Below are 12,296 nucleotides of genomic sequence, written 5' to 3'. Positions count from 1 at the left end.
GTGCCCAAACAGAAATTAAGTGTGAAAACAACAACTTTTGTTGCATGAAAAAAAATATTTTGTTTCATGTTTTAGATCAAAAGTTTTTCCTATATTACAACATTTTTTTAAAAATCCAAACACATGACCTAAAAGAATGATTCTTCTTCTTTACAAAGATACCAAAAACATGAAATTTGTTGGATATTTAGAGCAGCAATGGCCGAATAAAAAGAGGTGTTTTGGTTCGCACCAAGCTCATTAACTATGCAAAAACCCTCTTGTCATGAACATCACTTGGATAAAAGAAGCTACTTTTTCAGGGCTTGCGGACTGACTGAGTCTCCCTAGTATAGGGTTACCTTGTCTATCCTTGTAGAAACCTGCACTTTTCTGTACATTTCCGTGTAAATACCCTTTTAAATCCGTATTCACTCCGGCAATGGTAGAAAAAATCACCTCGGACTGAGATCCGTGCATCCTTGAATACGTAAAATGGGCTTTAGCTTACTGATCTGTTCTCGAATGCCCTATAAACGAAATGTATATTTATATCATATTAGCGGTATCTTGTAAGAAAATGCTTTATGTAATTTTATGGAAAGATAAAGCGGGACACACCGGTATTAATGTTCATACAGCGTAGAATAATGGTGTCGGGGCGGTTTCATCATCATTTGGTAAAGTTCTGTGTTGGTTCTATCACTGACATCCCGCCATCCCAGGTGTGACCGAGTACTCTACACGATATAAGAATGTCCTTGTGGTTTGTCAGGCATTATGAACATTTTGCGTGCGTGCTTTCGTCTGGGCGTGTATGCACGTGTGCGTAGGGAGGGGTGCAGGTGTGCGTGTGTATATGTTCGGGAATGATTGAATATTATATGCCTGTAATAATTAAAAAATAAGGGCTCAGATTATATTGCCTACACAGAGGGGCAGTTGTATCTATTCTCAAGAATTCATAAATATACTTGGAAAAATATGTGGAGTAGGTATATGTTAACTGTAATTATGCGATTGGAGCGAGGTAGATGAACTGCAGAAGTAAGTATAAGGATGGCAGACTAAAAAACGATAATATTTATATTTGCCCGTGTTATCACTGAAATTTTTGTATCATAACTATAAATTATAATTTGTTCTGGTACGTTGTAAGCAAAGTCTACCAAAACGTTATGTAAACGTATGGAGGTGAAATCAAACAAAACGTAAAGAAAATGTATGGATTACTATACTTTTTTTTCATGTACTATTTACACTGTATACAACAATTTTGAAAACATGAGTATAGTCATTTATTTTATTGAATTCACCAAGAATAAAATTCAAAACTCATTTTTATACTCACCTTCAACAATCAATTGTTTTTTTTCGTACAGATTTTGTATTGAGTATTTGGCACTAATGTGAACATTTTAGTTATGAAACAATCATGGACTGAATAGTAGAGTCCATGGTATTGTGTAATCCAAAGTGCGTTGATAAAAACGCAGAAGTAAACCAACGTTAAATGAGTTGTTTTTAAACAATGTTTTCAACGTGAAATGCTTCCCAATGGATTAAGCAGCAGCAGTTCTGGGAAAAATTGCCCTCATATTTCTCGAAGCCCGTTACACGTCATTAGCTGTAAGTAAGTGTGTTGTGTTTTTGTTGACTATATCAGATAAAATAACTATGTCAGATATTCCCACTATGCCTTTCGTAAAACACTCCCATATACTAGTAGTGCTTCCCGACATATTATGACGTAGAGATAAGCACCATGAGATCCTATGACACAGGCACCCATCAGGGGGGGGGGGGGGTTTCAGCAATATTTGTCGTCCGATAAGTCAGTTCCGACATTTTATTCTAGAATTCGATTGGGTGACATGCACCGTTGCTATGGTAACACTCGGAAAAAAATAGGACTTGTCAGATAAAGTCGTACAAAGTTAACACACATCAGATATATCATGCAGACACACGTCAGGATTACAAGGTATATAGCCACACATCTGGCTCATGACGCAGACACTCCAGACGTATGTCGCCGACACACATCAGCCTTAATTAGTCACATCGTTATGACAAGGCATACACCTGCCCAGGATTTTGCTACAGGCTTACATCAGATTTATGTCGAAAACATCAGCTGGCTTAGGACGTAGATACTCTAGGAGTATGTCGCCATCAAACATCAGTCGTTGCAGTAGACACACGTCGTTATGAAATGTACATACGTCATGTTTATGACACAGACAAAGACACACACTGGTTTTTGACGTATAATCACATCTTGCTCATGACGCAGGCACACCAGAAGTATGACGCAGACAAACATCATAACTCGGCAGTATCGTAGACACACCTGGCAAATTCACACAGGCATATGAAGCAGGCACATATGACGTAGACACACTCATCGAGCCGATAAGACGCATATCACGCATCAGGTTTGTGACGTAAGCTCAACGTTTCAGGCTTCTTTAGCGCAGACATCTCAGGCTTACAACGCACGCACTTCTTGTTTACACACAAAATTCACATTTTATTCGTCACATGAATGAGTGGATATCACACGGTGATGAGCTTAAAGGCAGTGAATCATACCAATTTATTTTCAAAGATCATACCAAACTTTTAGAAAAATAAGCAAGTAAGAAAACAAGCAATACGAGTCTTGACCACATTTGGGGGCGGATTCAGGAATATTGAAATGGTAGGAGGATGCATTTTTTGTGTAAAACAGCGTCTGCACTCATGGGTGAAGGTGATTTATGTCAAAATGAGAGATACAATATAAAATAAACAACATTTTCAATAAATTCAGACTACTTTTTATAAAATATTACATGAGCATCTTGTTTTATGCTCATATACAAAAAATCTGAATGAATTATCAGGGGTCGTTTCACTATGAATGAGCGTTTATGGTAACATTACAATATCAGGGTTAGGATGAGGCATAATACCATGACGACAGATCTCAACATCACTGGTATGCGGTAAAAAAATTAAGCTTCCATGGCAGTTTCTATAATAAACAATTTTACAGAATCATGAATCATAATAAAACAGCTCTCTAAACATTTTGACATCTTAGCCACATAAATGATTGATTGGGCTAGTTTTAACATTATCAAACATGTCGTAGGACTTGTGATTACGTCATTCGAAAATAACTTAAACATCTTACACATAACATTTTTTCTGAATGGCCTTCTTTTTTTCTATTCAAGAATATATATTCTTTACTGTAATAGAATATGCTTAAGATATATTGATCTTATTTTATAACTACCTGATAATAGGCTAGCAGGCCTACAACTCACATTGCTCATGGTAAATTGCACTTTCTTTCTGTTTAATTGTTATTTTAAATTAAAAAAAATACTGAAATACCATCAGCGGACTCAACTTATTTATGCAGGTGTGTAGAGGAGTAAAGTATTGGCCTACATCATTAAATATTACAAAATATTTGAGGGGGGGGGGGGCAAGGCAACCGGGTCATTTTCATTATTTGAATGATAAGGGCAGTATATAGTTACTTGACCTACATGTACACGTCTCCTTTTTAAACTACCTTGTCTCGCTCTTCCCATTTTACCGAATTCTGTCCTCATTTTCAGTTTTTGCTACTACCTTAAAAGTCATACGGATTGTTGCCCCCCTGCCCCCACCTAACGCCCCTAACCATTATAACTTATAGTATATACTGATTTGCCCGTATTCTGAAGTCAGCTTTAACTTAGACCACGGTCTAACTCTGTGCTAAAATTATGAGGAGCCAAAAATAAAAAAAATTATGTTTATATTATGCATTTCTTATGTTTACTATTTTGTTTCCTTTGACTTTCATAATGAAGAAAAATACTTCGGTTATCATTCCCAAACAATCATGAACAATTCGGGTGTCATATGATTTAATAAATTGAATGTGTATTGTTCAGGATTTGTGCCCCAATTGGCTCTCCATAGTTAACCCACAACTTTAAACAAGGATTTAATTTAAACCTGAGTTCAAAACACGGGCCATTGTGTCTTATAAAAAAACAACTATAAAACATGCATCAGCATACAGTGCAAGGGCATAGCACACAACCTTAGATCAATGATGATATTGATAATATAATATATATTTATACTGTCGTGCGATCGTTTAAGAAAGCCACGATTGGCCTTTTGTAAGTGATCGCGAAAACGTGTTTTAACCATTCAAAAATTGTCTACGATCAATACGATTACCACGACTAATTTGATACGATCTGATACGATCTGACAAGATCACTATGATTACTCAACGATTACGTTCGCCGTTAGAATCATGGTGCAAATCTTGACAGTGAGAACGAGGTATAAGAACAAAAAACAAAAACAATAGTAATGATATAATATGCCTACATACATTCTCGCCACTAAAATTGATATCTAAGTCTCCATATTCGCACTATATTTTAAAATTGCACTGTACATACTCCACACCAGGCCTGCCAAATATAGTACGACAATTCACCAGTCGGTGGACTGTACTTTATCAGAAGAAGGTGGTATATTAGTTCAGATTTAATCTTTAGCAACGTGTGTTTATCTTAAATACACGAATTGAAATATTTTATGTGTATTATGAATAAATTGCACGAAATCAAGTGACAATAATTTACATCGTTTCGCATCGCAAAATTTTTTTTCGTAAGATTTTGTTCAGAATGTGGGGGTGATATGATAACAGTGGCTAATTGATAGAACACAAGTTGATATTTCGTACACTTTATGCCATTTGCTGTGAAACCGTTGCCACTGTGCTTTTAGTTTTAGAACCTTTCTCGTTAGAGTCGGCATTTACATGTTGCCCCTCGCCACTTCGTGGCTTAGAGCAGCATCGTTTGCTTAGAAAATTACGGAAATCCGATAAACGAGCCCAATAAATTATGGGATTAACAATCGAATTTGCACTAAAGAGCCACCAACGTAACACTTGGATGAGAATAGCACCCAACTTTCCCCAAGATGACCTCGGCTGGGTATACAATATGATAATATATATACACCCAGGGGCCCAGCAAAGGATATTCGTACCTACCACCAGTGCGAATGTGATGAGGATGCGCGCATTCTGTTTAGCACGTTGGGCCGAAATACCAGCTCTACGCGCACTAGCCGCAACGGCAAAATAAATGACTACGTAACAAAAAGCAGATGCGATGTGACAACCCAGTATTACGATAGGGGTGATGAAACCCAACAGACTATTCTCCAGTATGTTGTAGTGGATGGTAACAAAGATGGCTGAGTTCATCAACCAGAATACGATACATGTGATGATACACCGAGACCCTGTCACGAGGCGTCGATTGTTGAAAGGATCAAGTTTGATGACGATGAAACGATGAAAAGCTACCGCAAGAGTGCTTAAGATGGCAGATGTATATGCCACACTAAGGAAAGCTGATATCACGACAGGCTGCATTTACAAAAGAAACAAAAAATACCTTTATCTAATTATCAAGCCTGTAAAAAGAAAACAAATGAAAATGAATAAGAAGATAATGATAGTCTGACTAGACCATGGATGTGTTAAGAATGATAGGAAACTCAAGCAATCTATAGGAATTCAAAAGCATCCCAATCATAAGCTTCGATCACACGTGGGCTCCTAATCGGAATAAAATTATGTTTATGAATGGATTAAAATTCTAAAGATATTTTCTCTTATCACGACCCGGACTTATGCTGTTTTGGTCGGAGGAAGTCCAGTGGGACTAAGGTGCCTGTCTGAACAGAGTTACTCCGACCTACCTCCGATCAAGATACCCCTGGAAAGTGTTAGGTGTCTCTTGGTCGAAAGAAGGTCGGAATATCTACGTTGTGCATTTTATACCTTGCCCATGTGATAATCCATCCACCTAGTTTCTATCATCTTCCACGGATCTATCAATTTTTGCTCTTTTTTTAGCCGGCAGATAAATCAGAAAATTATAATCTGCTTCGAAACCGTTGATTTCTTCTCTCTTTTTTTTTTAAAGAACTCAGTGAATAAATATTTCGGAATATATATATAAAAATATTATAATCAGGGCAATGATACTACACTACGATTTCCGTGATTACCAAAATCTTCCATCCTAACAAAATTAGTATTGGATCTAAAACATCTGAAAAGAAGATATAAAGAAAATAAGGAAACCGATCATACATCATAACTGTTGGGACAGGAAACGGTCATTGACTGCAGTAACACCAACAGTTTTGTTTGTTTTAATGACCCCCACAATATTATAAAATAAGTATTCAACAAAATATTGCAATAAAAACATTTGTCAATAAATAATAATAGAATTAGAGATAGATAAACAAATAACATAATATTTCAAGACATGTTTAAAGGTATAAATGTAGGCTCGCGTATATACATGTATATGTGATATGAAGCAGTGGGATAATCAGGGAAAAATATGGAGGGGTAAAACTTCTAATAAAATCTTGTGAAGAGTTTTGATATGTTGGAAAATAATATCATGTTTCATTCATTTTTATTTTCCTTTTTTCTACCTTTTCCCCTCAGTCGTGAAAACTTTGGGGGTCCACGCCCCTCAACCCCCATCTTTACGCAAAGGGCATAGTTTTTTTCCCTCCGGCAATGGAAACAACAATGGGACAACCTCTTAGGCTTCTCATCTTGGTTTCAATCAGAATCGAGTGATCCCATTTCACTATACAATGTAAAATCACATGCGTTATTTTATAACTAGTGTGATATTAACTATAGGAAAACACCAAAGACGTGTTGAAACAACACTATATATTTTAGAATCAAATTTATTGTATTACAACTAACTGATCTCATTTAAAGTCATCTGATGTTAGCCAAAAGCCAAAGAGGAGTTTTCTCTAACTTCTATAGTATCTGCCAATATATAAAATGGAATGGCTTTTATAATGACAACCATCACGATAGCGATCTTTAAAGTCCAGTTGTTTAATTGTAGCTTTTGGTCATTTTATAAAACAATTGCGAAGTTTCCTTTATTCTTATTTTTTTTGTGTGTTCATTTCATTTTTCATTGTCCACAAAATGTAAGCTAAGTGAATACAATTATAATTAAAATTCAGTGTCTTAAAGGACAAGTCCACTCCAATAAAATGTTGGTTTGAATAAAAGGAGAAAAATCCAACAAACACAACACTGAAAATTTCATCAAAATCGGTTGTAAAATAAGAAAAATAAAATTTTAAAGTTTTGCTTAATTTCACAAAACAGTTATATGCACATCCTGGTCGGTATGCAAATGAGCAGACAGATGACGTCACCCACTCACTATTTCTTTTGTATTTTATTATATGAAATATGAAAAATTCGAATTTTCTCCTCATTGTCATGTGGAACAAATTTTTATTCCTCCCTGAACATGTGCAATTACCATTATTTTTACAGTTTGTGGTTGAATCGAGTTGGTCCCAATTGTCAAATCTGTAAAAATTGAAATATTGTATAATTCAAACAATAAAAAAACAAAAGAAATAGTGAGTGACATCGTCGACTTTCTTATTTGCATACCAACGAGTTGTGCATATAACTGTTTTGTGAAAAATAAGCAAAACTTAAAAATGTCATAACTTTCTTAATTTACATCCGATTTTGATGAAACTTTCAGTGTTATGTTCGTTTGATTTTTCTTTATCCATTCAAATCAACAATTTTCTGGGGTGGACTTGACCTTTAAAGATGAATATCAGTTGTGGTAACGATCTCAAAATGACTTCAAACAGAATCCAATTAAATTACCACCAAAGTGTTTTGTATTTATATATGAATGAAATATATGTGCCAAATAGCTCTGGAAGTAAATGCGTGATTGCTGAGAAATTACGAAATAAGCACGGAATTCCATCAAATATTGGGTACTTTTCGAAGCAGCATTAATACACTGTCCAAAATATGCTTTCTGTTTTAGTGATCATCGGAATTATCGATTTTGAGCTAAGATTTCATGATTTTACAAAGACAAGTTAACATTAAAGTTCCAGATAAAGATGTATGATAACACTTTGAAATTGACCTTGATTTAAAAAAAAATAATTGTCTGCTGCAACTTCTGTATTTTCCTTTTAAACAATAGACAACATGTTTTCCGGTAATTAAATACAAACTAATATGCAAGGATTATGTGATTCATAATTTGTGAAAATGGAGGATCCCACTCGAAAGTAAAGCGCCCGAAGATTTTTTAGGGATGTTGCGTACGTTAAACAGTACCCCCTTTTATAAAGCGTTCCCAGGGCCCTGCACCTCCTCGTCATCATACTCTTTCGAACTTACCCTATGCTGTGGCGTAGCTAGGATTTTTTTCCTGGGGGGGCACCATTTTTCCGATGTGTGTGTATGTGTCACAAGGGCCGATCCGACTTTCGCCAATAGGGGACGGGGCCCGAAATTATCTTCACCTATAATTCATTTCCCCCGATTAGTCACTTCTGAGTTTTATTCTTATAAAACAACATAAACATGAAATTATCTCATAAGCCTTATAAAAAGTGCGAGCGCGAAGCGCGAGTTATTTATTTATTTTTTTCATGTATTTTGTCCTGAAAATTTAATATTCTGGGCAGTGTTATGTGTGATCCTGAACAACATTCGTATGTAACTACATGGTTACTGCGAACGCCAAGCGCGAGCAGAAATTTTTATTAACTGTTCTAGCATTATCGAAAAGGGACCTGTTAAGGACTGCTTACAGTTACCCACGAAGGCGGTATATATTTCAATAATGCGAGCGCGAAGCGCGAGCAAATTTTTTTGACATTACGACCTAAAAAATTGTCATTCTAAGCATATTTTGTATTAATAAATGGGATAGGTATGTAACTAAACAATTGATGCGAGCGCGGAGCGCGAGAGGAAGAAAATTGAGATTTTAGACCTAAAAGCGGGACACTCTATTCATATTTTGTAAATCATAAATAGGATATAGTTAATTTGGTATCATTAATAATGCGATCGTGAAGCGTGAGCAGACAATTATTGATATTCTGATGTGAAACTGGATAATTTAAGTACATTTAATATAAAGAACATGCAGGCTATTGCGCATGTTTTAGATTTAGACCTAGAATCTGGGCAGTCTGAATACATTTGTTTAATTGAACATTATGGAATACACGTAGACAATAGGAACTTGGCAAATCAGACAATTTGACCACGCAGCGTGAGCTTAAAAATGCTGATATGTAGACTATAAAAGGGAAATTTTACAGCTAGAGCACTTAAAGTTGTTAATGAAAAAAAATTGAGGAAAGCTCAATGCACGAGCTAAAATATATTTTGTATATTGACTTCAAAACTTGCTTCGTATCAGCCTATTGAGCAAGATATAAATCTCAACGAACAGGCAATTCTGGCGCGAAGCGCAAGCAAAAGTTTTATATAGTAACATGAAAGATTTGGGTTGTTTTTGCAAGTCTCCTTCACATTATTTTATTCACTCGTCTTCCTCCTCTTATTTTCTTTTTTTTTCTTCTGTCTTTCTTCTTCTTTTCCTTTTTTCTTTTCTTCTTTCTCCCTTTTTTTTTTGCTCTGCCCATTTTTATTCAGGGGGGGGGGGGCACCTGGGGGGGGGACACCAAATCTCAGGGGGGCACGTGCCCCCCAGGCCCCCCCCCCCCCCGTAGCTACGCCACTGACCCTATGAAAGTAACGTCAGTCTATAAACATTCAATCATACGTTTGCAGCAGACGGAAGAACGTGATTCTTACATTTTGGTTTGTAAACCTATATTCTTTTAAAATTATTTTTATTCATTATATTGTATATACATGTATATTGTTTGCTGATTTTAGCCATCCATAATTATATACGGATAACATTTTCCTGCATATAGGTTCGTATTCTGAACCCTTGGTTCAAATCTATACCATTGACTAACCTGTTAAAATCATGGAAATTCAGAAATATATTTATAATGTATTTCTATGTTCAATTGATTCCTTTCTAATGTTTTAACCTAATTTACAAAAACTATTACAGAAAAGTAAAATTCTTATTTTCTTGAGTATACCTTCACTTTCTTTTTGATGTGAATGATAAAATCTTTGAACTGACTAATTGAACACATACAAGTAAATATTTATGTCACATTGAGCATAGTTAAACTACCTATATATGTCATTGCCTAAATAAAAAACCAGTGCTCGGAATAAGGGCTGTTGAGGTTTTTTTAATTTTACAATCAGGGTAGACATATAGTAAGCCAATCTTTGCTTAAATAATCTAAAACGGTTATTTTGTTTTTACTCATTATCGGTATGCCTATAAAATGTGAATGATACTTCCTTAAAATCGTGGGTCATGAAATTACGCTTTTCTGTTTTAACGATTCAATATCTAATTAATAGGTGTTCTGTCGATTGCTCAGTTTTAACTCGGAATTGACACATTTCACTTAAAAATAGAATTAAAATGAGTTGACACAATTTGAACGTGAGCAGTCTGAAGGAACAAGTTGGTTTGGGGGAAGTGAACAATCTGATTTTGTTCTTATACCAAAAATATTATTAATCAAGTAATGTGCGTCTATGCATAAACCCACCGAATTCGGAAATGACATTTTGGACAGAATTTGCGCCCGTTTGTTATTGTTAGCTAAGAATTGAGGTAAAAAAGAACGAAGTGAGACAGTAATCTGTGTGTAAATAAACTTTGTCAGACGTGTCTCAATAAAATTTGATTATTCACGTCTGGGATTTACACTTAAAGTCACTATAAAAAAAGTTGAGCAGAGCTCGAACCCCGAACCTCTGCATCAAATTGTATCTAACTTGGATTACATAGCTCGGATTACAGGCTGACGTCACAACGCCTGGTTAAATTTCACTCTACAATGCCAGGTATTGTCAACTTTGAGAAGAAAGGTGTATTTTATAAATTCCTTCTCCTTTTGTTGGCTGGTGCAACAGTGCCCCACAGTTTGCCATCGTAGATTTGGGATTATAGTACACATATTATTTTATGATGCACATACAGGTGTAAGTCATTTTTTGTTATACATGTATAATCGAAATGTGAATTAACCCTTAAATCATTTTTTATGAAGATTATCTGACAAAGAAAAAGGGGCCTTACCTGTTCAATAAAAGATACATTGAGGATTGTTATGATCAAGCTGATGAGAGCCGCTGCCATGTCAGACAAGGCGATGTTACAGGTAAAGATGTTTTGTGTCGTTCTCAATTCTTTAACAGCTATGATCGCGATCACTGTGGCACCATTCAACGCAATACCTAGACCATTAATACCGAAGAGAACAGAGTTGAAAACGGTCCGATCCATGATGAAGATTATCTACCCTTTTACCGATATAAAGCAAGTGGTGCTTTAATGGGGATGAGATGATGGATTTCGAGGAACGGAAGAGAGAGAGAGAACAAAAACACCGAGAACCGATAATTATGGAAAAGTCTATTTGTGAACATTTGATCAAAACTACGTCTTGCAAGTTCTAGGATAGTGGTAGCGCGAAGAAGTTGATAACGAATGTAGAATTACATGTAAGTCTTCGGTAATGATGTGAAAATTATCATCTTTATATATTGTATATAAAAAAAAAATGAACGTGATAGACGATATGGGGAAAGGGGGCGTTGGTCTTATGTTATTGGTTCACTAGTGCATTACGTAATCATAATCACAACGCTTAAGCCAAAACACTTTCTTCCCCTGGCTCGTCATATGCCTCCCGACTTCTCATTTCAGCATACATGTATTTCAGTCTTAATGACGCTGACTACTGTCCACATCTCTACCTTTATATATCAATTTCTCTCCCTCTATTGCCTCCCCTCTCCCAATCCCCCTCTCTCCCCCACTCTCTCTCTATCTCGCTCTCTTTCTTTCTTTCTTTCTTTCTTTCTTTCTTTCTTTCTTTCTTTCTTTCTTTCTTTCTTTCTTTCTTTCTTTCTTCCTTCCTTTCTTTCTTTCTTTCTTTCTTTCTTTCTTTCTTTCTTTCTTCCTTCCTTCCTTCCTTCCTTCCTTCCTTCTTTCTTTCTTTCTTTATTTCCTTTCTATTTATATCCCTCTTTCTTCTTGAGCTCTCCTTTTCTCCCTCATAGTCATTGCAAGAAACAAGATACACGATACTTTATACGATTAATGTCGACGTATAAAAGCGGACCTCTATCACGTCTATGGTCTATGCTGATATGGTAATAATTTACACAAAAAAAATAGTTTCCACTGGTACCGTTCTAAAACGTACAAACAAGCAACGGTGTAAGCAAAACTAGCGGGAAATTTACAGACGAAAACCAAAACAATCAGACCATCATTAAAGATTTT

This window comes from Lytechinus pictus, chromosome 11, assembly GCF_037042905.1.
Source record: "Lytechinus pictus isolate F3 Inbred chromosome 11, Lp3.0, whole genome shotgun sequence".
In the NCBI taxonomy this organism is placed as follows: domain Eukaryota; kingdom Metazoa; phylum Echinodermata; class Echinoidea; order Temnopleuroida; family Toxopneustidae; genus Lytechinus; species Lytechinus pictus.
Note: the sequence above shows the minus strand (reverse complement) of the source record.